At 41.9% G+C, this 26203-nt stretch overlaps 1 long non-coding RNA gene across 2 annotated transcripts; it reads right to left on the bottom strand.

The window, feature by feature from the left end:
• Nucleotides 1–6147: 6147 nt before the first annotated feature.
• LOC122462123 lies at nt 6148–25333 on the bottom strand. Of its 2 annotated transcripts, none has more exons than XR_006284483.1 (4): nt 24814–25333; nt 23135–23234; nt 22317–22420; nt 6148–8447 (listed from the first exon to the last, which is right to left on the bottom strand). It is a non-coding gene; the product is annotated as an uncharacterized LOC122462123 (long non-coding RNA). The 2 variants fall into 2 exon arrangements; XR_006284482.1 differs by lacking the exon at nt 6148–8447 and adding an exon at nt 17559–18417.
• Nucleotides 25334–26203: the final 870 nt, after the last annotated feature.

The raw sequence follows: 26203 nt of genomic DNA, 5'->3' as shown, positions 1-26203 counted from the left end.
GCCTTTTCACTAGAATCTGCATTCAAAGGCTGAGACATGAATTGTTGCATAAGGAAAGTTTTTGAAAGGTTACACTATATAGAGTCTATATTTAGTAGGCAGTTTGATTGGCTGGCCTTATTTCATTGCAGGTTAATGATGTTGTGAAAAGTGGAAAATTAGAGTGGCCATAAAACACACAATAGGCCATTATAAAGCTCAAAAGTGGTACATTTTGCTACTGGCTTTCATGGACTATATAGATTTTATAGCAACTGTTGAGTCTTGTTCTCAAATCAAAGTTTATAATGAGATTTCACAAAGTGAATCAATTTCTGACAATCACTGCAAGGAACAAAAAAAGGCAGCAGACTAATACAGACCTGGGATAAGCAGGTGTAGTTTCTTCCAAATCTCTGAAATTGTGTCCACTTATTATTTGTTGGATTTAGCACAGTCTGAAAAATACATCCTTCCAAGCATGGTACCCTACAAGTATGCACACTCGCACTCTTGGGGCAGCCATGCAGTCTCGGTGGGATCCCCACCACTGAATCCATCTCACCCAGCACTTGAGCCTTTAATCAAAGCCAAAATGCTAGCAAAAAATATTTTTATACTTGGCTGTTTTTTTTCTAACCCACAAAAGAGTTTTTGCCTCAAGGAATAGGAAAACGATTTAACATGTGTTAGACAATGTATTTTAGATCATCATTTCCAAATTGCTAGAGAACACTGGTTTATTAATATAAGCTCCCACTGAAGTCAATGATGGCTACACGTATGACTAACATCACTGTTATGCTTTTATGCATAAGCATAGGTTTTTAAAAATAGGAGGGTCTTTGTTTAGTCCTGTATATTTTACTAATTCACTGTTTCATTTTAAATTCTGCTTCTAATGTTGGGGTGGCAGAGGTAACAGTGGTTTATGTGACGAGATGGTGGTAGTAGCAGTAAGAAGTTGGATGCCTGAAAAGTAGGCACTCCAGTAACACCCACTATTCCCCACTGACCATATATCATGGCCTTTAAACACTGATTTCTGTCTGCTTAGCACCTCTCGTTATCAGGCCAGCTGATCTGCCTCTGCAGACCACCAGAAGGGTCTCCTTGGACCACTATTTGGTTACAGCTACCAGAAACTTCCTTGGGAGCTGGTCCTTCACAGTAGGTCCCTTGCTATTGTCTGTGGGAGGGAATGGGTAATGATCCATGTGGCAACATGCATCCACATTCCTAATACATCCTATATCCCACTCCCTTTGTTAGGCTGCGTATCCATACATGGAGATTTTCCTCTGCATGTTGACCATGAAGGCACTCAGATACTATGGTGATGAGTGCAGTATGAGAACATATATAGAACAGAATAGGAGCAATCTAGCTTACAGCAGTCAAACAGTGGCAGACATGAAAAAAACACTCTCATGCAGTATATCATAATACTGGATTTATTGCAGTATGCTCTGATAGTTTTATATTCTCAGATGCAGTATACTGGTGATATCTGTATTACAATATGACAAATATTTCCCTTGGGAAGTCTACCACTGTGCACTGTTTGTGGGGGGCAAGCAAAGTTACCTTGTTTAGTCCATATAGAGGTTAATAAGCATTACATAATTTGCTCCTTCCCCGACTACAGTCGGAGTGCAAATAGAAGGAGCTTCATTGATGTGTGCAAGGAGGTAGAGTTCACAAAATACCTCCAATAGATAAAGGGTAAGATTTTTCAAAAGTGCCTAAGTGACTTAGATCTATAAATCCCATAAAAGTCAGATGTGCTCTTAAGTCACGTAGGAAAACCTTACCCCCAAAAGGGAAAAGATGACCCAATACAAATTCACTCTCCTCCATATAACCAGTGAGGATGATTATTTCCTGTATTGTACATAAGATGTGGGGAGCAGATTGATGGCACCAGAGGGCTACACCTGAAATGGATCTTTACTGGCTCCCAGTGGAGCAGATTACTGTCATACCAGTGAAAAACGGTCCACACTAATTATCTTGCATACACTGCAGTTTGAGAAGGAATTACACAAGTGGTAAAGGGTGACATTAAGCATGTAACTTCTATGTTAGACATTAAAAACTATACATTCTTCTTAGTGAGCCTCTCTCTTTCACAAACAGGCCCTGTGCTAGCCTCACACAGCTCCTGCTTGGCAAAGGTAATTCTATGGATGGCTTCTTCTCTTGAGGTCTGGTCTCCTTAGCTCTCTGGTCTGTCTCAGATTCCCTCAAGGCAAGGCCTTGGCTGCCTGAGTCCCCCTCTGGCTCACAGTTCTACTTGAGCCCACAGAGCAGAGTTTTGGCTAATCTGTCTAGCAGCGTTGCTTCTTTAAGTGTTAATCAAGGAATCCCCCAACAATAGTTTAATTTGCTTGATTTTTATACTCTTTCCTCAAAGGAGTCACATGTCTTAAAAGCATTCCCAGTGTGCGTGGGGCTACTAGTTTTTAATCTAATTAATACTTTAGGAGGAGACTGCAGGGTGGTGCCAACCAGTGATGAGCTGCCAGAAGCTGAAGAACTGGTTCCTCCACCGAAGTGCCGCTGAAGACCCAGAGCGAGTGAATGACGTGCCGCCGAAGACCTGGAGCGACTGAAGAACCTGCTGCCGAAGTGTCACCGAAGAACCTCAGGGCCACCGGGCGAGTAGAAATTCTCAGGGGAGCCTCCCCAGCCAAGAGCTCAGGCAGGATGGACAGGATAGTCCCATGGGGTGCATGTGACCCGCGGGCTGGAGTTTGCTGAACCCCTTTAACAACCAGTTCTAAACTGGCTTCAAAATTTAACATCCGGTTCGCGTGAACCGGCTCCAGCTCATCACTGGTGCCAACTGAACATTACCCCATATTCAATCCCTTATCAATCATTCACTTCAGCCCCTGCATAATGTCCTTCAACAGGGTTGAGGTGCCCCGGTCAGCCCGTGCTCCACTCAAGATGTTCTACATGCGGTTTACTTTCAAGGAACATATTTGCTGACTCAAAGACCAGTATTGATCATACATGCAGCATGGAGCCAGTCAGTTTCACCTCTGGCATCTGCCTGATGCTAAGAGAAGGATTCTGCTCCCAGAATCCTCTTTTGCAGTTCAGTCATGTGAAGCCATATTCTCACCATTCATTCAGTATGTCCATACGAATTTGGCACCATCCCAACAGAGATCATACAAGTGTCTTAAGAGTGGGGAGAGAGGGGTGAGGAGACTGAGGGTTTTGATTTGTTTGTGTAATTAGAAATACTAACCAAACACTACAAGACTGATCCTCAGAAATTCAAGTTCTCTACCCAAATCAGGATACTCTGACAATATGCTGAGGCCACTGGGTAAGAGAGAAACCTACTGAAATCTCTTTAGGAGAAAAGGTGCACAGCAACTTGATAAGCCTTATAAAATGCACCAAAGAGTGTGCGCTCAGATGAACCACCTAAAAAAATTAGCCTGCCCAGAACTCTTCAAAGCAACAGATCTTTGTTATTTATATTGATAGTCACAGATGGAAGATGTCAAACTTGCAATGCATCCTTTCAAACCTACTTTGAACTACTAACTAGATTGCATCTCCTGTGTCTCGGGTAATGTTTTACTACACTCGAACAGAGAGGCCTTGAGTAGTAAAATGCTCACCTTAACAGTAATAGGGTTGTTTCTCTCTGCTCCCAGCATGGTCAAGATCTCCACTGCAGGACACAGCATTTGGTTTCTTCTCCCTGCTCTCTTGAGATGGGCCTGAACCAAAAAAGTCTCAGTCCTGAATCCCCCTCAACTTGCAAGTGAGAGTTTGTATCTGAACTTTGCAGCTCAAGCCTCTCTCCTGATCAAGCACCAGAAGCTGTTAACCAGTCTGTTATTTGAGGAAAAAACATTGTTTCCTTTTACAGTGGATATTCTATAAAAGACTGTGATGATAGTTAACAATGCAGCACTGAGCACCAAAAGCTCTCTGTGTTGGTCAATAGAAAGGATACTTTAAGGAGCAAAAAAGGATAAATTACCTCTGTACAGGAAGGATGGAAAAGGAGTCAAGGAGTAAATTAAACAGGGAATGGGCTCAACATCTTCAAGGGTCAGGGGGTGGTGTAATACCACAAGGAAAGTTGAAAGCAGAAAATTGTGCCCAGTCTAGGAGAGGGAATGGAAAGGGAGCATGGTGTCTCCCCTCCTCATTCCCAGCCATGCAAGGACTTGACATGATCTCACACAGATTCTTGTACTCACATGAGCAAAAAGGTCTGGGCAGGGTTAGCAATCTCCTCAGTGAGTCACAGGAAAGTTTTAACAGCAGCACATGCTCCTGCCTTCTTGAGGCTGCCAGTGCTCACACTGTGGGGAGGGTAACATCACAGCCCCCACTACAGCACAACAGAATCCCTAGGAAATAGGAAGTGCAGTAGGTAGACTAGTGGGCTTCCCCATCTAATTAAATAATTCTCCTCTTCTAGGTTATGCATTCTTTGTGCAGGACAAGTGTTGAACACAGTCTCAAGATTCTTGCAGAACCCATTTACTCAAACATGTAAGAAATGTTCCTTGAATTGAGACTGCTATAAAGGATCCAGCAATTACCATGTGAAGTATCAGTAAGGAACACTGTCTCCTCAGGACAGATGACAGACAATGTCCACTGAGTGAGTAGCAAAACCATCTAAAGATTTTGTGCAGGCAATAATTAACTTTGATATAGTTGGTGTAAATGATGTTTCCAGGACACTTGTCCTAATTATATATCCATATTAAAAAACTATGCTAAGGGAACATTATTAAGGTTGCATAGTCAAGCACTGTAAAGTTAGGGAGAGACAAGGTGGGAGGGGTAATATCTAACGGTAGGTCTTCACTATCCCTGCTGGATCGATCGCTGCCCGCTGATCCGGCGGATTGATTTATCACGCCTAGTCCCTCCCATCAACTCGTGTACTCCAGCGCTGCAAGAGGTGGAGGCAGAGTCGGCGGGGGAGCGGCAGCAGTTGACTCACCGCGGTGGAGACACCACGGTAAGTCGATCTACTTCAGCTACATTATTTATATTGATACGTTATTCTCATAGCTGAAGTTGCTTAACTTAGATCGATCTTCCCCCCCCCCCCAAAGCCCCAGTGTAGACCAGGGCTAAGTTAGAAGCAAACAGGAAGGTTATAATGGGAAGCATTAGGCAACACACACTACTGCTTTGTCTATAATCATGGAGTGCACACAAACGGTTAGTTTGGACAAAGTTCAGTGCTACATATGTACGTTCTGGGAACAGAGAGAGCAGATTTTAAATGGCACACCCTGGCAAGGATATGTTTGTCTGATTTTGTAAAACCCAGTTTCAGTATGAATGTTATTTCAGCAGCAGCCACATACAAAAGAACAGCTAAGAATTCTGCAAAAAGGAAAGAAATTTGCAGCTGTCAGGGTTCCTTCCCCACTGTGAGCACTAGGGTACAGATGTGGGGACCCGCATGAAAGACCCCCTATGCTTATTCTTACCATCTTAGGTTAAAAACTTCCCCAAGGTACAAACTTTGCCTTGGCCTTGAACAGTATGCTGCCACCACCAAGCATTTTAAACAACGAACAGGGAAAGAGACCACTTGGAGACGTCTTTCCCCAAAATATACCCCCCAAGCCCTACACCCCCTTTCCTGGGGAAGGCTTGATAATAATCCTCACCAATGTGTACAGGTGAACACAGACCCAAACCCTTGGATTTTAAGAAGAATGAAAAATCAGATTCTTAAAAGAAGAATTTTAATTAAAGAAAAGGTAAAAGAAACACCTCTGTAACATCAAGATGGAAAATACTTTACAGGGTATTCAGATTCAAAACACAGAGGCTCCCCCTCTGGGCAAAACCTGAAAGTTACAGAAAACAGGAATAAACCTCCCGCTTAATACAGGGAAAATTCACATAAAACAAAAGATAAACTAATCCGCCTTGCCTGGCTTACCTATACTGGTTGAAATATTGGAGACTTGGATTAGGATGGGTTGGAGAAGATTGATTTCTGTCTGGCCTCTCAGTCCCAAGAGAGAACCACCACACAGAGAGCACAAACAAAAGCCTCCCTCCCTCAAGATTTGAAAGTATTTTGTCCCCTTATTGGTCCTTTGGGTCAGGTGCCAGCCAGGTTAGCTGAGCTTCTTAACCCTTTACAGGTAACAGGATGTTGCCTCTGGCCAGGAGGGATTTTATAGCACTGTATACAGAAAGGTGGTTACCCTTCCCTTTATATTTATGGTAGCAGCCATTAAAGAGCTTTCTCCTGGAGTTGACTCCTCCGATTAACTATGCAACTGCAACTAAATATTATAGACAGGCTTGGGAAGAGTGAACTCTGGACATGAGTGAACCATTGTAGGGGTCCTAAGAATATTTCATGAACTTAAAGAAAAATAATTCTGTTGTCTTAGTTTCTGTGATGCTTCTTTGCATTTCCCAGAATCAGCTGATGTGGGAAGAAGAAATGCCCAAATACCAGGAGCTGTGAGCCTTTGACACAGGACAGTTTACAGTTGGCTGCCTAGTGAGCCGTCTATTGAAAGAGGGAAGATAATGAGAAGCATAAGGAGCAGGTTTGGGGAGTGATTTCATTCAAAGGCTGTAGTTATATTAACAAATGAGAAACAGCCTAAAGGAGTTAAGAGTCTGAAACAGAAATCTGACTATTAATGAAAACTGCCCTTGTTCAGTCTCTTCACATTTTTATTTCCCTTTGTAGAGTTGACACTGAAAATGCTGGAGGCTCATGTGGGGCTTGTGATGTTTCTTGTCAGACTTGTGATGAAAACAGAATAAAGAGCCTATCATGTGTGGAAGGCCTATACCTCTCGAACAGTCAGTGTCTGCTTAATTGCTATCAGAGGAGGCAAGCGTTGCTCAGCCCACTGCTCGGATTCAAAAAGCTACAGCATTATTATTTCCATTTTTGCATCTTTCTACTGGAGTTTAGTGTCTCATTTGTGAGAATCCACAACGGGACATGTGAGTGGGATCAGTATGGGCAAGGGAACATTTCTGCCAGTAAAACAAGCCTTTGAATGTTCACAGACGCTCACACAAAAGGAGAACAAACAGGGCTGAAGCTGTCATTCAGTTACAAATCTGAATGAATATTCGAGAGAAAGGGCTTGCTTTTCTTGTCCAGCCCAAGGTAAGTTCTGACCATTTAACAAAACAATTCTGTTCTCATGAGACAAGGTTCTTCACAAGTAATACAAATGTCATTGTAAATACAATACAGTGGAGGATTTTTACTATTTACATCCCTGTTTAGCCAATGACAATTTCTGGACAGCATTTGTATGACAAGAGTATTGCACTAAACACAATTCTTCCATTGCTTGATATTGTGATTATTTGAAGCACCAATGTTAATGGAATAGTTAGCTTACTTGCCTAACAAATTCTCTAAACCAGCCGTGAACAGAGCTGGGTGAATAATTGATTTTCTGCTTTAGTGGCCAAAAAACAAAAACGTGTTTTACTTTTTGGGGGTTCAGTTATATCTTGCTTAATTTTTAAACAAAAAAGTTTCAAAAACAAAAAAGTCAAAATGAAACATTTTGAAAGGGCTGAACAAGTTGTTTTGACTTCGGAACTTTTTTTCCTTCAACCAAAACTGTTCACAGAACAGTATCAGAATTGCAACAGTTTGGTTACACAACTGCATTTTTCAGAGAAAAAAACATTCTTTAAAAAACTGCCCAGTGCAACCCCAGAAACCTCTCACCATAACAGTGTCCGTCCCTTCAAAAAAACACAAAGCAAAAGCAAAACCATCCCCAACTTTAACCAGAGCTTCTGACAGTGAGAGAAGAAAGAAGAGCCCAAAAACTCCATGAAGTATAACAGTGACCTTGCTATGCCAAGCCAGTAACTTGAGAGGCTAGATTTGATAGTTTTTTGTAATGGTGCCCATCAAGATAAACAGTAAAGTAGTAGTAAAGACTAAAATAATTTTTCTTGGAGGCATAGTACAGGACACTAAATGTGTTTGAATACCAGTACCTGGGTGGTTGATCAGTGGCCCAAAGTCTTAGAGATAGGGGTTAAAAGTCATCTCATATTTTGTTATGACATTACGTTATGTCATCTCAACATCCAAAATGGTTCAACCTATTTACAATCAAATTCTGTAAAAAAGGTAGCAGCCAAGCTGGCATTCTTATGTGCCAGGTTTCAGGCAGAAGAGATCCCTGAAAACAGAGTTTGTACTGAAAGTGTTGCCATATGCCACTGTAATTACCTGAAATCAAGCAACAGGGAACAAACAAGCTTCAGGGTTGGGTTGAAAGTTTTCAGACAGAGCCTCATGCATCTCCCATGAAGACAATTACAGAAAACTGCCTGCCATGTCCCAAAGGCACTCTTATTTTCCTTTTGATCTGGGAATTCTTCTGACACAAACTGCATTCAGTGAAGTCTTCCTTGGTGAGGTGAAATGGCTTCTCATATAGACAGAACTGAAAGCATTTATTGCAGTTAATTGAAACCCATCCAGCAAACACACCCACCATTATTAGCTGCAACCCTGGTGCGATAGCTTCCTATACTACAGCAGGCAAATGGTTTAGTTATAATTAACTACCCGGGAAAATAGAACCTGGACCAACAAATGTGTTATATTAATGCCTAGCTCAAACTCACTTCCTTACAATTTCTTAAATCTCCTCTCCCTCCATAAGTGACTAATGGTCCTTTAATAGTAATCTTAATAACCTAACAATGCTGTGGAACATGGGATAGAGTCTCAACACTACCAAGCATTAGAACTTCACTTTGATCTAGGTATGCTAAGCTCTTAAAGGGCCACTTAATCCTTTCACTGCTTCTGTGAGGTCAAAATGGAGCACTTGGGGGAGGGGAGGCGAAAGAGGGCACACAGAGGCCTTGCATCCCATGTATGCTAGTGAGGGACTCTGACAGCACTTAATTAAGGGGTCATTTGGTATGAGTTGGAGCTACTTAGTTTGCAGTTTCATGGATCCAGAGGTCAAAAAAATCAGGCAGGACCGTGGAGCGTTATGGCCATTTTTCTAACTCAGAGGCTGGAATAGAAGCCAGATGTAGGGAGTTGGAGATGGATTCCCTACCAACTCAAGTTGCCAGCACAAAACCCAAATCATGCCTGGTATCGTTTTGCACAGACCTAACTCTAGCGAAATTATTCACCCTTATGCACAAAGCCAGTACCAGGGCATAAGCGACTGATAGATCTTGTGCTCGTCCCCTGAACAGGGGTGTATTTCATCTTCACTCACTGCATTCAACAAGCCATTGTACTGTAGTGAGCACCTTTTGATGAAGAATTTTATGTAAAAAGTTGTATTCTTATTCCTTTAAGGCAGAGGTGCTCCAATTTCATTGAAGTACCAGTGGAACCCAGGCAGATTTCAAAACCCTGTCTGCCAGTTAGATTACATGCCAGTGTGCCCACCTGGCCTCTTGGCACCCAAGGCTTCCAAGCTCTGCAGCTCTCTGGAAGCCTCCCAGGTGGACTACCCCAAGGATTCATTCCCTTTTAAGGAGAATTTCTGTGTTTTTTGCTGTTAATCGGAATGAGACCAGATTTCACAGTACCCGTGTCCTCAGCAAACAGAATTACCTTTCTTTGCAGAGCTCTACATTTAATTTAGTTATCCCTAATTATTTCATCAATGTTATGCACTGTGCTCTTTGTTAAAAAGTAACTCATTTGAGTGGTTTTCAATCTTTAGCTTGTTGCTTTAAAATTTTGCTGCACTGAATTGCGCAAATGACTTATCTGACCAGTAAGAATTTGCTGTTTAACAAGTATGACCACAAACTGTGGAGTCAGTTAACAGAATGGCAAAAAGTACTTTTCAAGATATGCAGAAAATCACCACTGTGTTCACTCAGTGTTGTAGTATTGATGCTTCCTAAAGTAAGAAGATTGAATTAATTTGTGCATGATATATCACATTGCTCTGAAAACAACCTTTAGCACACTCATGTCCACCTACTGGCAGCTTAGGAAACCCATGGGCAAGTGTGACAGAGGTTCACTACTTTGTGTCAGCAGCTCATCAGGCCTGACACACCCACCCTCCCCTAAAACACTGGTCATTCTGTATCTAAAAAAGGTGCCATATAAGTCACTGGAAAACTAATAACTCACTGATTATTAATATTCTTGCATGATGTATGTACGGCACATGTACAAAGTTATGGATGTGTGCTAGAATTATGTTCTTAAAATGCATTTGGCAAGCAATGCATAAGCACAGTCTGCCCTAGACAATAGAATGGGTATTTGCTTGTCTGACCAGCCTGGTCATCAGGCAGAGACAATGAAGGTGCATTTACGTAAGAGGTAAATAAAGCCATCAACCTCATAAGCCTCTTGTGGGGGGTCTGAACCTCAAATGATAACCAATTAAATCACCGGACTGTATACAATATTGCCGTTTTATAAAAGTGTAACAAGTAACATCTTCTATGAAAGCCAGTGACATGCTGGTGATAAATGCCATTGTACAATGCAGACACTGAGAAATTATGAATACTCATTGATATGCTTTAAAGTTTGTGACCAAACACAAAGAACAGTTTTCCCCCCCCCCCAGACAGGAGGGAAGGTATTTATCTACCCGTCTCCAATATAAAACATGCATTATGGAAGCCCTGTTTATATATGAATCAGCAGAGGGATGGGAAATCCACAAGAAGGACATCCTGCATCTTGTAACAGGGTCAAGGAACTTCAAGAGATGAGGGGAAAACAGAAAGCCATTTGGTACCTTTCCCCTAGGAAGCCAATGCAAACCAGCACCTTGTACTTCTGGTAGGTCCTGACAGAGAAAGTCAGCCATGGCTGAAAAGACGACAGACTGATAAGAAATCTACCTTGAACAAAGACTGTAGCTTGTTAAGTTAGGTCTTCACCATTAGAAAGGGCATTTTTACTTGTATTTACCATTTGTTTTCTCTTGTATTTGAACTCATTTAAAACCTCTGTTGGATTAAATAAGTTTGTTTTACTTTTACTGTAAACCAATGCAGTCCTGCATTTGATTTGGAGTGATTATTAACTCCAGTTAAAGCAATAAGCTGCTGGGCTTTAATGTTTTTAAAGGTGCAATAAACCTTACTACTGCTGAATGTTCCAGGAGAGGGCTGGACACTTCAGGGAAATTTGAGACTGGGAATGTGTTGAGGTCACCCTGCAAGTAGTAATCAAGGCTGGTAGAGACCAGGGTGGGGGCTGTTGTGTTGTAGGCAGCCAGCTGAGGTCAGAGTGCCAAACCAGGGTGGCATAGCACACAGACACTCAAGGACCTAAATGCTTGTCTGATGGCTGTGAGCCACAGCAACAGAGCATTTAAGGCACCCAAGGTTATAGGTTAGGCAGTGACAACCCTGTACTGGTCTTGGTTGAACCCCAAAGTGTCACAGCATGGTTTCACGTAATGCAGCTCATGATCAATTTTAGCCAGGGGAAAAAAAAAATCCATAAACATAATAAATATAGTTCTCCCTCACTTCATAGAAGTTAAATTAGAATCCATATTTCCAAATTTGTATTTGTTGGCACAGTTGTTATAAAAAAAACCCAATTATTTCAGCATGATAGTTAATCAGATGTTTGGTATTCTTTACTTCAACTGAAACTGATCTATAGTACACACACAATCTATGTTCTGTGTAAGTAGTCAGGAGAGCAATCAGCTCATTGGAATTGTGGAAAGAAGGGAACAAAAAAGCTAACCACTATGCGTAAGCTAATAATTCACAACCAATACACCCTCCAAATTCAGCCCCTCTGCTCATGAAATATCTGCAAGTGCATCATCAGGTTCTCATTGTATTTGTTAATCAAAATGCTTATGCATCATTCACCAAAGACTATACCAAATGAAGAGTGGTGCAGGAAGGGGAATAGGTGGGTAAAAAAAGAGGTTATTAGCCAGATGGTATATGAAAAAGGACAGACAGGAAGTGTGGCCTAACAGAGAGTGGGAGCTACATATAGCTGGAAGAGGACTCAGTCTGGAGGAAGCATAAACACTTTGTACAGTTCTGAGCTGTTAATCATCTTCCTATGCAAATCTGGGCTTGCCATTTCTCTCAGTGAAAGCCTGATTTAGAGGATATATATTTTAAGAACGGTATGTGACTATAAAAGATTTTGTGGGCAACACTGTGGAGATTCAGGTATCTCTATGTGAGCAAATTCAAATAACCCCTTTTGGAAAAAAAATTTAAAGCCACTTCCAGCAAAGAAACAAGTAAAACTATTGCAATACGCTTAAGAAATCATTTAGATTCAAACCACGAGTCAACTCATACAATGACAGTGATAAAGTTAGTAAAGACTTTAATCAGGACTCTACATGCATATCCTCTATTAAATATTTTGAATTACTCTCATTTTGGAGATCTCTCTTTTCCAAAGTCATACAAGCATCCAACTCTGTTTCCCCATTCCCTGGGTATAATTTTTGATTCAGTACATTGGGGGACAATCAGGTATACAGCAAAGAGCTACTCCAAATAAACTCAGGCCAGATGTCTTTTACTGCTCACTAAAAGGAGAGTGTGAGGGAAAGTGACCTAAAATTCCTGTATTATTCTGTATCACCACAAAACTAAACTGCTAGTTTCACATTTACTATTTATTTATTCCCATGTTTAGATAGTGCACTTACCAAGAAATCTGTCTCATGACCCTGGGTTTCCTACAACCCACTCTTGGTTACCTGCTGCCACCAAGCTTCTTGCTTGGAAATTTTACCTCAGGACACCCCTCCTTCTGCTCCCTGCGGACAGGGACCCTGTCCGCAGACGCAGGCAGTCCCCTGATAAGTATGGTTGGTGTTCTTTGAAGAATGCTGCAGAAATCCCCCATTCACCACAGCTCCAAACTGAACTAACAAGCTTGTAATTCATTTCACAGTTAGAACCTATGAATCAACTGTGGTTCTGATCCTCTGCAAGTCCTTTCAAAGCCCTGGAAGTCTTATTTCACACCCTAGTTGAATGCTCCCTTTTCATAAGCCACAGAGCCCAACATTCTCTCAACCTGTCTCATGAACAGCCTCTTGGCAGCCTGGACTTCAATCCTCCCTGATGAACCAGTTTCTGAAGTGACCTTTAATGGCAACTTCAGCCAGCCTGGACCAAACATCCTCCAGCTGGCCAGTCTCCACACACTCTCCTTCAGGTGTCCCACTATCACTGCTGACTTTCAATTGGTTTTCTAGGGGAAACCCAAGAATGGTTAACTGACCTTGCAGAGTCCTTAGGTTTTAAGCCACTCACATCTCTCAGACCTAAAACATAAACGCAACACGTATACGAACATTCTCCACACAGCATCATAAGCAACACCACTGCTCAAAATATCTCATCATGAGTAGAGTCAGAATGTCACCAAATCTGGACTGTGGAGGACCAAATGGGAAGGAAGGAAAATATCATGCCCCCTCCTGTTTAAATCATAGGGCTGCCAACTAGAGGGCTGTAGCATTGCATATGGAGAAGCAATTTAAGGCAATCGGGACCACCACCATTCTGGACCTTATGATTCAAATCACTTAAAACTACATCAAGTCAGTAGCCAGAGCAGATTGAGAAGCACAGGTGTGAAATGGTCCATACAGGAATTCACTTAAGTAGCCCTTTTCAGCCAAAGTTTGAAAAGCACTTCTCAAGTGTGTGGTTGGATTTACATAACATTAGGCTCATTTTGTAAGATGATGAAAGCAGCACAGACCCATAGACTTGCCAAGGGCACACACCAACTCAATAGCAGAGCCAGGAAGAAAAATCTCAAGTCTCTTGATTCACAGCCAGGTACCCTACCCACTGAACTGTGCTACCTCCTTAACAAGCACGTATTCTCCACTTGCTGTGGTTTTCTAATGAATTTTAAAGCATAGCCCTATGTAGAACACATTATAGTAATCCAACCTCAAGACTGGAAAAGTACATGACCACGGCAAAGTCCACCTCTGAAAGGAAAGGTTACAGACTTGAGCAAGCATAAAGGATTTAAACCATCCATGCTGCCTGACTATGCAAAAGCAGGTAAAGAACCATCAGACCCAAAGATTAGAGGCCATCCTAACAAAGACACACTCGGTGACACTGCTATCATCTTTGTTATTTCTTCCACTCCTGACCTCTATTCTTTATCTCTGTCTTAATTAGGTTAAGTCACCTAAATCTCATCCATTGGATTAGCCATTAGTTTAATTTTTTTCAACTTTTCTGCTATTTATCTTTTCCCTGCACACAAGAGAAAAAGATAAGTGTGTCAGGATTGTTTGGTTTATATCGATTTCCCTTCATGTGCCCCTATTCCATGGACATAAAGCAAATGGGAATTATTTTTAAGTTCTGTCATCCGGCGCTCCATAATCATTGAACAAAAATGTGCACACAGTCCTTTGACACTTTCATTCCAGTTTAAAATATTGTTGGGAGAATTATCAGAGTCTCAGTTCAGTACATTTGCACAAAGAGTTAATGGTACAGACAAGTCATTGTGCACAGCAGCAAATATGCAATGCAGGGAGAGAATTATTCATTTGTAGGCTTTTCTACAGAGCTCATTATAGTTTCACATGCAGAAGTCATTTTGTCAATGTATCCACCTCTGGAGAAGAATGCAGAAGCTATTAGACAGCCATCTCCAAACCTGAAGATGAGCTCTGCGTAAGCTCAAAAGCTTGTCTCTCTCACCAACAGAAGTTGGGTGAGGTGATATCTTTTATTGGACCACCTTGTCTCTCTAACATTGTGGGACCAACACAGCTACAACATTGCATACAGTTAACAGCATTGTATCTTAGGAGAGGAAGTAAGAACAACATCTAGCAAACAGAAAAAAATTACATAAGCAGGAGTGAAATTATACAAATTGGAATTTGGCCTGGACACCAAGTCAAACGCCCCATCTTTGCAAAACAAAAATCAAATGCCATGAGATCATTACTGAACGCTAGCGGTCAGGATCTCAGTCTTGACATCTGAAGTAGGAGAAAGATGAGTGGCAAGGCAGGAAATTAGCTTACTGTAGCTTCATACGGCTCCTGGCTTCTGCTTCTTGATCTTAAGCTAGAAATAGCATATTCATATGTAGAGAGGTGCTGTGACATCTCTACTTTAAGAATGGATCAGTTGTGAACACTATTGGGGAAGTAGTTAATAGCAGAGAAGAAAACAAAAGAGCTAGAGGGATCCAAGAAATGTGTTCAGAAGGTCTGTAGCTTGTACACGTTTTAAAACGGATGCATTTTTTCGCAGAATGCAATAGATCCTATCCTAGGCTGCTAAGAGTTAGAGCCAAGAAACTCACTGCTATAGCATGGACCGTACCCTGAAACGCCGAATGCCATCCAAGGACTTTTCTTCATGACAATCCATTGACCTGTAAGTCCTGTGACGGAACCTCTGAATCCTGCAGTGGGCCTTCCAAGGCACTGCCTCACATGCACCAGGCACTGTTCCCGCTATAAGAAGCGCTTATTTCTTTTTATGTCAAAAGCCAAGCTAGGCTTCAGTTATATTTTTATTAGCATCAGCCAATCCTACTTTATTTTAAAACAGCCAAAGCTTTAAAGTGTTTAGAAACCTATGTAGCAAATTGTCAAACAAGCTCTTTAAATGTGCATTCTGCAAGAGATCTTTTTCAGCATATTGAGATAGGAATAGACAAGTGCATTAATCGACAAAGGGGATGGAAGAGAGACACTCATCCTGGAGCACTGCCTTAAATGCTTATCCAAAGAATATAGTCCTATAATGTTATTTTACATAAACATTGTCATCACAGTTCAGTGTTCAGCACGAATACCCACCCTAAGCTCCTGGCTCCCTAACAGTCACCTCTTGGTCAGAGATCAAGGTCTCTCCCCCTTCTGAATGGGGTGTTCACAGGCTACATAGTTCCCTTGGCTACACTACTATTCCCAGCAAGCCAGATTGTTCATCACTTGAGAGAGAGAGAGAGAGAGAGAGGGGCTGTGTGATTCCCAGCAGTTATAAGTTACCATACAGCTTTTTCTAAGCAAGCACATTTATTCTTATGGTAAAAGCATTAGAGAGAAAAACCAAAAAACAAAACAAAAAAACACGAACCTACATGTATGCCAATAAGCTTACCAGAGATCATGCCCAACTCCAATAAGGACATCTGGCAGATGTCAGTCCTTTAAGCCCCATCCTCCCTCCAACCCCACCAAGGGGTTTTTCTGAGGTTATAAACTCATAAAATCCTCAGCTCAGAACAAAGACTCCCATGAATAAGTCAAATCCTTCCAACACTTCCCAGGAAGGACTGGGGCCCTGGGCATTTGCTAGATCAGAAGGACCCCATAGTCAGTTTAAACTCAGGCTATTTACCCAGAAGTCCCTTCTTTGTCTGTTGGTCTCTGGAGAATCCAGACTGAATCAATATATGCAAGCCTTTCCAGGTGGTGGAACCCCTCCACAAGTGTTGCAGCCTGAATGAATTTGCCTAGTCACCCCTTTGATAGGGCACATGGAAGGCCAGGTGGCCAAATGGTTAGCACTCCTGACCTCCAGCACCTTATCTCTGCACCAGAGGGCAGGAGAGGTACCTGGTTTCTAACCTTAAGCCTGGAGCGGTTTGGCCTCCACCCACATCTGGGCCTTTGCCCTTAAGGGAGCATGGTAGGGGGACCCAGGCCTCCCTCTCCACCTAGTCCAGCCCAGGGCCCTGGAGGAAGTAAGACTGGCAGGTCCTCCCTGCAGAGAGTTGAAGTCTGCTGCCCTGTGCTACTTCCTACCTCTGTGTGCCTTCAGTTGGGGGTGTGGCAGTCAATTGTCCAAGCAGTCAATAGCTTAACAAAAATGTCCCAAGGAGCAGGGCCTACAGAATCTCCTGTTTCTCAAAGGGGATGGTGACTGGAGAAATTCTGCGAATACTTGCGCATGTGATAACTGTAAGGCCTTACCCACTCTGTGCTTCCCTCTCAAACTCAATCTTCTGTCTGGATTCCAGGAGAAGGATTCATCTTTCCTGCAGCCTGTCCACCATCCCTTGCCCACACTTCTGAGTTTTTAACCCACTCCTCCAGCTGGAGTATGTGTGACAGGACTGGAGGGGTGGCACTAATTGGGCCCAATATTGCCTTCTAGCCCTTTGGGCCCCAGTGTGGGGTTTTTATACTTCATCACAATCCCCCCTGCTCTGTGTTTCTGGAGGGTTGTGGTCACAAACCCACATGGATTTTACATACAATCCATGGTCCACACAGATACCTAAATTTAATACAGTAAGATCTCCCAAAGATATTGCAGGAAATTGCCATCTCTGTCAAGTATATTTCTACTTGAAGTTTCATACTAGAATTTAGTATTATGGTTGTGAAGCAGATCCTAAAAGATGCTTAAAAAGACAGCATCCATGTGTTTTTCTTAATACAGAAAACAAACTACTGCTTCTAACAGGTTTTCAGAACCTTAAAAGCAAACTGTTCCTCTGTCCCATTTACTTCTCACTCAACACTAACTCAATTTTTTCTTCAAATTGATATTTTGATTTTAAGTTGGGAATTTTTTGATGAAAGGTTTGCAAACCTCCCTTCCATTTTAAGGACCTGTAGAGCTGGTTACAGTTTTGCAAAATTGAAATTGGCAATATTTCAATTTTTGATTAGAAAAAAATCAGGGGAAACATTTCAATTTTATTTTTTCAATTCCCTGCCCATTTCACAAAGTTGTTAGTCCCTTTAAGGACAGCCTGGGCTCAGGCTACCTCCGAGGAGCTAATTTAAAGAGATGGAGCCCAGCAAGTCAGTTAATTTACCAAGGAGTAGCTGGGCCTCATAAGAGGTTTCAGTTGCAGGGAGGTGCTCAGACAACAAAACTCTGAAGGGAGAGGAGTTCCAGATATTACCGGCCAGTGAGTCTAGGACTGGGGGAACAGGCCCCAAGGAGAAAGGTTATGCAACCCCTAAAACCAAGGGGGAAGAAACTTGATTTCAGATTTATTTGGACTAAAAGTAGAACCCTCTCCGCTCCCTTTTGGGCTGTGTGGAATCTTTAAGGCCCCCGTCCGTCCCCCCACTCAGAGAAGGAAAATGGAGGCAGGGTCATGTCATGCCACAAGGGGTAGGACTTGAGGGCATATCCCTCTTACACCCTGTTTTTCCCCCAGTCAGCTCAAGCTCACACTGGTTTGTTGTTCCAGTGTTGCTTTAAAAAGCCAGTGGCATAATGTTTAACTATGTTCACAAAGTGTTAGTCAAATTATGATTGTACCGGTCTCAGCAGTAGCCTTCTAACAACTTATTGCATAAACAATACCCATATGTCTCCTATTAGGATTTTCTAAGATCTTAAGCCATTGGCCTAACAGGTATGTTACAAGATCTAAAATACTCTGAAGTGGCCAATGAACATCCACATGTTCTATATTTCAGTCAGCTTCAAAATGTGAATCTGAAACAGAGAAAGTTTGATTACTGTTATGGCAGTTAATATACAAGTAGGCTTCAATTAAGCAGCTATATTGCTTGTTTATTTTCTTTTGTATTATAATCTTCCCTTTCATCTCATCTTCCTCAAGCCACCTTTTCTGACATCCACTGACACTGCTAAAAATACCTCAGGTATTCCTACAGAAAACTTGGCTAATGCTGACTGTTAAATCCAGTCATGCAAACCAGTTTGATAACTCATGTCTATTATTTCATTTTAATCTCTCTTCCTTTTGAGTGGAGGACCTGAAGTCTTGCAGTTTCTTTAGTGAGTGTTCCTTTCCCTTGTCTTATGCATTTAAGATTAAGTAGGACAAGTTGGGAAAGCCCACAGTGTCTCTCACTAGCAGCTTTTGTGTAATTGTGATAGCAGGCTTTATCATTTTATAATTTCTCTAGAGGTTAGACAAAAGAAATTCAGTCAAGTACAGCAATCGTGCTCTGCTCCCTACAGAGCAAAAAGGGTTTAGATGAGGGTTCCCCCCCCGCCCCCATCTTTCACTAGTACTGGTAGCCTTCCAATCGTGTTATGACAGTAAAAGACATGCAAATTTAATAGCTAGGTGTCATGGTGTGATGCAGCACTCTATCCACCAACAGAGTTAGGGCACAGTGCAGGTTATTTGGTGAGGGCTGGAACATGATACCCACAGCTGACCTCAAACTCACTCTGAGTTGTTGGTTAAAATTCAAGCTAAAAGCCTTTTCTTAGGACTTCAAAACCTGAAATTCTAAAAAAGGAAAAAAAAAAGGCCCTGGGCTCTTTTGGTGCATGGAAGGGAACAAAGGAATGGAGAATAGATATCAACCAAATGGGTCAGAAGGGGGAGCAGGCAGGGAGGGGAGGAAAGGAAGCAATACCTCTAGGGGGCACGCTCCTTTGAAAACTAGGAAATTGCTGGCAGAAAATTCAGCACAAACACCCCCCCAACCCTCACACAAAAGAGGCAGGAGTGTGCACAGAGCAGGAGGAACAGCAGCAGCATAACTAGTGGTGTAGCAGTGCTCCTAGCATAGGGACTTGGGGCCAGGGACTCAGTTGGAGAAGCTGGTATGCTCTTCTGCTGACTTGAGATCTATAGACTATGGCCATCTTCACTGGATAACCTTTGACTCCCCCATTGTTTACTCACATCCACAAAGGCATGTACAGAATAATTCTGTGGAAAACCAGACTCCATAGACCTGAATCTCCAATGCCTTGCACATAGTCATTTATTTGTGCAAAGTGAGTATAAAGTGTTCCAGTTCTCTTTTGGTAGCATTTTCCATCCGCTCTGCACAAATATAAATGGCCACACAAGATGCCAAGCAGTGGAGAATCAGGCCCACAGAGTCGTATGCAGCAATTTTTCCAGAGTGGTAGGAGACAGCTTATATTATCTCTGTCCATGAAGTATTTTTTGGGGAAGGTGGGCTGGATAAATAAAAGGCTTTGGTTTCCAGGGCCATCAATCTGGTGTTTTTCAGAAGTGCAAAACTTACATGTTTTAAACTGACGGCATATATTTTATTCGGATTTTTGCAAGTGAAACCACACGTTGCCTATCCAGGGCTATAAGTGCCTGGGTCTCATATTGAAAATACATAGCACTCATTCTAACATTCAAAGCCTTGCAATAGCTTTTGTGGTGGTTCTTTTAAGTCCTAAAATCCAGCCCTCAGGACTCTGATCTCTGCCCTCAGTGCATCCCTCCTTTTCCTCAGTAAGAGATGAATTTTGTCATGTGCTCTGAAGTTCAAAAGATTTGAGAGTATTTTGGACTAAAGGAGGGGAATAATTCCCAAGTTCAGGCACCATAATTGCAGTAACTCCCTCTTATAGCAAAGGGAGTTCAGGCTACAGTGCCTCAACTACTGCTTTTGTAATAGTATCATGAAAGGAGACTGGACCCAAGCTACAAGGCTTTATAATTCACAATCAGCACTCAATTTTGTTTTGGTGTCTAGCTCCATGGTGCTTACAGAGATCAGGATATCACTAGAACAGTATTACAGACACTCACCAAAGAGTCCAGTAAAATGGTATAAAAGATTATAAAGTAGACTTTTTTAAAAAAAAATTTGCTTTCTGAAGCCCTACAGATATGGTAGATTTTTAGTCACATGTTTTCCTTTAAATACTGCAGCACAAAACTGAACTGTCATTCAAATCTGAAGGCCTTTGCATGCTTTACAGTGTTATTTTGGAATCTCCAGCTTGACCAGAATTCCTAGATTGAGGCCTCCTAAAGCAGTGACATTGTCATTTATCATTCAATGTTATTTGCCCAGGAGAACTCAGATTGGCTTGGTTATTTCTATTCCATTGTGTTAAAAGCAAGACCCTATGCCATCTCTAGAGCCTTCTAGTTATGCTATGTTCTTTGGCAAGAAATTGGATTAATTCCCAACATAGAAAAAAAATTTCTACTATACAAGGAGACCTCACAGCACCAAATCTTGCAGCACAATTTGTGCTGTCCATATGTTGAAGTCAGTGGGATTTGCCCACGTATCTGCAGGCAGAATTTGCCCCTTCCACCTTTACTCTGGAAAAGCTGTTATTTTTTTTGGTAACAACTTCAGGATTTAAGGTCATCATAAATTAAACACCAACAGGACACTTTCAAAGTACATTTTAGTCTCCCTGTATCACAGTAGGTTGTGCCACAATGTAACATTGTGTTTTCTGTGTAGTGGGATTTTGGTATAGTCAATGCATTTGGAATGGTCTCTTCTCAGTGCTGCATACAGTTTAAACGCAAGTTACTCGCAAATGTTTTCCCAAAATTTAACCATGCTCTTTGGAAAATACTTCTGATGGGAAACTTTTTAATCAGATGAATACAATAATTCATGACTCAGCTTGTCCTAGAGAAGAGGGTAAATTTTCCTCCTATCATCTTATGGGAAAATGTTAGCAATGAGAATTTCCAAGATAGAACATTTCTAATAAAGCTGTTTAACATATTAAGTTGATTTAATTGTCACTATCTTGTAGATAATACCTGCCTAAAAGGATGCCCTCCAGGAACATATAATTGAGTTAAAAATGCAAATAGCATTGAACTTGGATACTGCTGTTGTGTAGCTGAGTAGGTTTCACATGCTCCAGAATATCACTTAAAGACTGCAACACTTGTACTTCCGGTTTCTATAGACTCCAGCATCTGCAATGGATGCACTGGCATAGAAAGTTTTTATCATCTTTCAGACTGCATTGCAATGAGGGCATGGTTACATACATTCCTTTGATTTATATCTCACTGCACTCGCACGTTAAGGGAGGTCTCTGTGCCTTTACTTGGCATTTGACTTGGAGAAATACATCTTGTCTGCATTTTACAAAATGAGCTGAAACTTTCCTCAGCTTTTAAATGCTATGGGGATGAAAGGCAAAACCACTGATGAAAAGTGACCAGTAAATGACTCAGGGGAAGAACAGGATGAGGGGGTTCCTAATTAGCTCCCCCAAATCTAAAAGATGAGAGCTTTGTGGGTTCATGGGTGAGCAAGGGTATGATTTGTCAGGGGTGTAAATCTGCTCTACTCCCAGCTGTCTCCTGATCTTGTAGGTGAAGTGGCCACATCTTCTGAAGGAGCCCTGCTTCCAAAGTCATGAGCGATCCAGTGCTTAATTTGTGCTGGGCTTGCCAGGGCTAAACCCCAGCACCTCTGGGCTTGCCGCGTCAGTTATGGAACTAGAAAACATTGCTTGAGCCCCAGATCTTTCACTACAAGTTAAGCACTGGTGCGATCCCAAGAAAGTAGTGCATAGTACTGTGATCTATGGAGTTACCCCACATTGAAGTATCCATTCATTTGGAGGGCTGTACCCCCCTTCTCCTCTCAGGTCTCACAAATACCCCTCCTGCTTACCTGATGTGATGATGCATTGAAAACTCCATGAGTCTGAACTTGGAGTTCCTCATGTCATCTTGTCCCTTCCAGATATGCCTGTTCTATTCAGAAAACTAGTGCTCCTGCAGAAGCATGAAAATTAAAGAATTAAACAGGAAAGGCAACATGAAGAGAGTTCAAAGCTCAAATTTAACTCCACCCTTCCATGTTTATGCCTTAAAGTATGGTCTCACTGTCTATGTCAAATACAATATAGAATACACAGGGGAGTTTCTTGTTCTGATTTCTATAATCGCTGATCACCTGTAAATCTATTAACATCAAGAGCAGCTGCTCAGAATCTTTCAAGAGAAGTCCATATATATATATTTAGATGCTTAAATATGAATTTAGGACCCTAACTTTAGCAGCATAGGGGCTCCAGTGGTGCAATTGGTTCACGCATAGTACTTATAGGGCAGCGCTGAGAGGAGACATGCAGAGATTGAGAGTTCATGCCTCACGCGGAGCACTGGTTTTATGGGCAGGGAAGGCGTCCCTAGTCTCCATTTGCCAGAAGCTGGGCATGGGCAATGGGATGGATCACTTGACGATTACCTGTTATGTTCATTCCCTCTTGGGTGCCTGGTATGGGCCACTGTCGGAAGTCAGGATACTGGGCTAGATGGACCTTTGGTCCAACCCAAAAGGTCCGTTCTTAACCCACATTTATAAACTTTGACCCCAGTCAACAACATGCCATCTTTCCCAAACAATCCAGCAATACCTTTTAACATCTAGAAATCTGGTAAAAATGAAGTTAGTGTTAAACGCTAAGAATGCTAAACCCATCTTACCATAGGCATATGGCTCAAGTAGATAGGAAGACTTTGTTTTTGCTCTCACTTTACACTGGTTGAACTCCACTGACATCTGTGTAGTTACTCTTCATTTACACTGGTGAGTGAGAAGACAATCAGGTCCATGATACATCTGTACATGCCATGCAATTTCCCATTTCTCTTTCCCCTCCATATTAAAGACTGTTGCCATCAGTCAGAGCACAGAGCAGTTTTGTACCGGTGGATTTTCATTTACTGCCTAGTTTTCAAGCTGCATTGAATGACTTGCCAATGTCTCTGAGCCTGAATTCCCAGATTATGGAATAAAACTAAGCTTTACTAGGCCAAACATTCTCCTATGTTTATAAATATGGTCATCTCCCTGTAAAGGAACTGGAAAAGCTACACCATGATTGATCACCACAGCCATCGGATCATCACTGAAATTAGGAGAATTGATAAGACTAGCGTTTTCTCAACAGTAAACCACTTTTCATTGTGTAAGCATTTCAATTATTCTTTTGTCAGAAATTAAAGAATCATTAAATTTGCTCCAGGATCTGTTTTTAAACCTAAAACAAAACAATTTAACTGCAGAAATGTCAGGTAACCATCAAGCTATATTTAGCCACCTCATGCTTCACCTATGAGAAAATATCCTCTGAACAAACAGATGGTGTTGCTATGGGATCTCACTGTCACCATTAGGAGCTGCAAAAGCATGTGTAACTCTGAAAAGGAAAGAGCTAAAAGGCAGGACTCAAAACTCAGTCTGGCAATTGGAGACTGTTGGGATGCTATCATGTCTGCTAACTCCACATTTGTTTGAAGATTTCATTATCAATTACATAATATAGCATCACTAGTAGGGTTGGCTGACTAGCAGAAAAAAATTAAGGTGGGATTTTGGCATCTAAAACCTGCTAATTTCAATGAGAGCCTCACTCTTTTGGGCCCCTTTGAAGTCTCCAGCCTAACTGAATATATTACTTGATGTACCAGCATTCAGCCACCTATACAGCTGGTAGTCTATCAAGAAAGAGTTTAATCAAAACCAAAAATTCCACAAACACCAGAGACATTAATGCAGATAATTCATTTACAGGATACTATTTAACATCTTCACTAGCTCATTTGGGAGAAGAGCTAGAAAATGTAAGAGTGCTGGTAATGAAATTTAACACAAAGCAAGAAAATAGGAGCCTTACAAAGAGAGCTGTGCTAAATCCCTTTGCATTTGTTAGGAGTTGAACTTTCCTAATATGAAGTCAGCTGCTAATAACTAGTTAAGAGTCTCTACTAAAAGAGGAAACAATAGCTATTAAACTCTCAAAAGGCAGAGAAAATTCAGGCTGCATAAAGACTCGAACAAGCAATGTTTCAAAGTCCAAATTTCCACCAGAAGGGGATCAAGAAGCAATCACTGCTATTTCACATAATATAATTACACACACACGGTCCCTGAATTGCATTAGTCATCATGCTCTTGTCCAACCACCACCACCACACTGGTTAGGCTATTGTGGATAGCCTTTATTTTAAGATTTACAGAAGTGATCTGATCAGTTAGGTTTCTCTTTCTGGTGTGTGTCACAAACAGGAAAGAATAAAAATCTAACTGACCCTTATAATATAGGGGTTCTATAAGGCTGCATTTTGGTATGTGGGAAAGTGAAACAGGTTACTCCACTCACCACTGGATGGTGTCACCTCCTAGCAGTTCCGGGGATTAGCGTGGTCAGGGAGATGCCCCTGACAGCAGTTATGCCCCACCAGTTTCTCCTCTGCAGCCCTTCTCTCACCCTCAGGAGCTGCAGCTGTCTTCTTCATGACTCAGCCCTCTGACAAGCTCACTGTAGTAGTTCCCCTTTGCAGGGCAGGGTGAGTGTATCAGAGTTCCTGCTCTCCAGCAGTCTCAGACAGTCTTCTACTTCTCTGCCTCATTGTGCCATTCCTGCAGTGACTGGCAGGGGAACCTGGGCACACCATCAACTGCAGGTTCCAGCTCAGGGACCCTCTACAGCGTAGCCAAGGTCTGTTCTCTACACCTTGCTGCTTTTCTCTTAGCCACTTCCATACCTCCTGACCCTCTCTGCTCCTCTGGGTTTGCCAGCCCCTTCACTCCCAGGAAAGGACTTTTAGCAACACATCTCTGCAACCCCCCATGACTGCAGGGTCCTTCCCTACAGCTCTCTCCTCTGTAGTTAATTTCCTGTCTTTTGTAGAAGCCCCACCTGTCTCTTATAGGTGAGCTTCTCTCTAATTAGCTGCCTCCAGCCTATTTGCTCCCCTATTTGCAGCCTAATTAGCTGATTGGGCCCACCTGACCTAATTCAGCTCTGGCAGGGCCAGTATGAGGAGCACTCCCCATTACAGAAAGACTGATGATTGCAGAAACTCAGAAATAATTAACACAAGGTGCGAGTTAGTAAGCTGCCACACTGCAAATTTGATCAAAGCTACATCAGTCTCTGGGGAAAGAGAAAAATCTGACAGAGCTCTTTACACGTCTAACAAGAAAAATCCATTAGTAAAGCCTCATCATAGGTTAGCATTCAAATGTAGTTAGCAAACCTCAGGACAAAATTATAGTAGCTCTTGTACGGCCACCTTCAATGCAACAAGAGCGGATGGAAATACCATGCAAAAGGAGAGGACAAAAGGAAAACTCAGAGAACAAAACTGAATCCAAGAAGTGGCATAAAACAAACCAAGGGAAGCTACTCTCCAGTATAGTATATTGATGCAAGAATACCAAAGCAAAATAGTTTCATTAGTCAAACAAAACAGTGAGTTAAATGCCATGACCCCTGATATAATCGGTCTTTGTTAACACTGAATTTATACACACAGGAAAGCTATCTAGCATGCTGGTTTTTTTAAATGTAGTTTTCCAGATGAAGTGATGGGCATCATTGGCCTTTTTCTAATTCAGATTTGGAGATAGTACTGCCATCTTCATGATCAGCCTAGTCAGATTTTTATCTGGAGCAGAAACTTCTGTTTATTTCTGCCAGAAAAATGTTTCCCTCCATGGCTGTTAAGCTTTCAAACATGGCAAAGTAGATTGGATGTAAACTGCCA

Source organism: Chelonia mydas, chromosome 10 (assembly GCF_015237465.2).
Source record: "Chelonia mydas isolate rCheMyd1 chromosome 10, rCheMyd1.pri.v2, whole genome shotgun sequence".
Classification (NCBI taxonomy): domain Eukaryota; kingdom Metazoa; phylum Chordata; order Testudines; family Cheloniidae; genus Chelonia; species Chelonia mydas.
The sequence above is the reverse complement of the archived record's forward strand: the minus strand, read 5'-3'. Positions and strand labels throughout refer to the sequence as shown.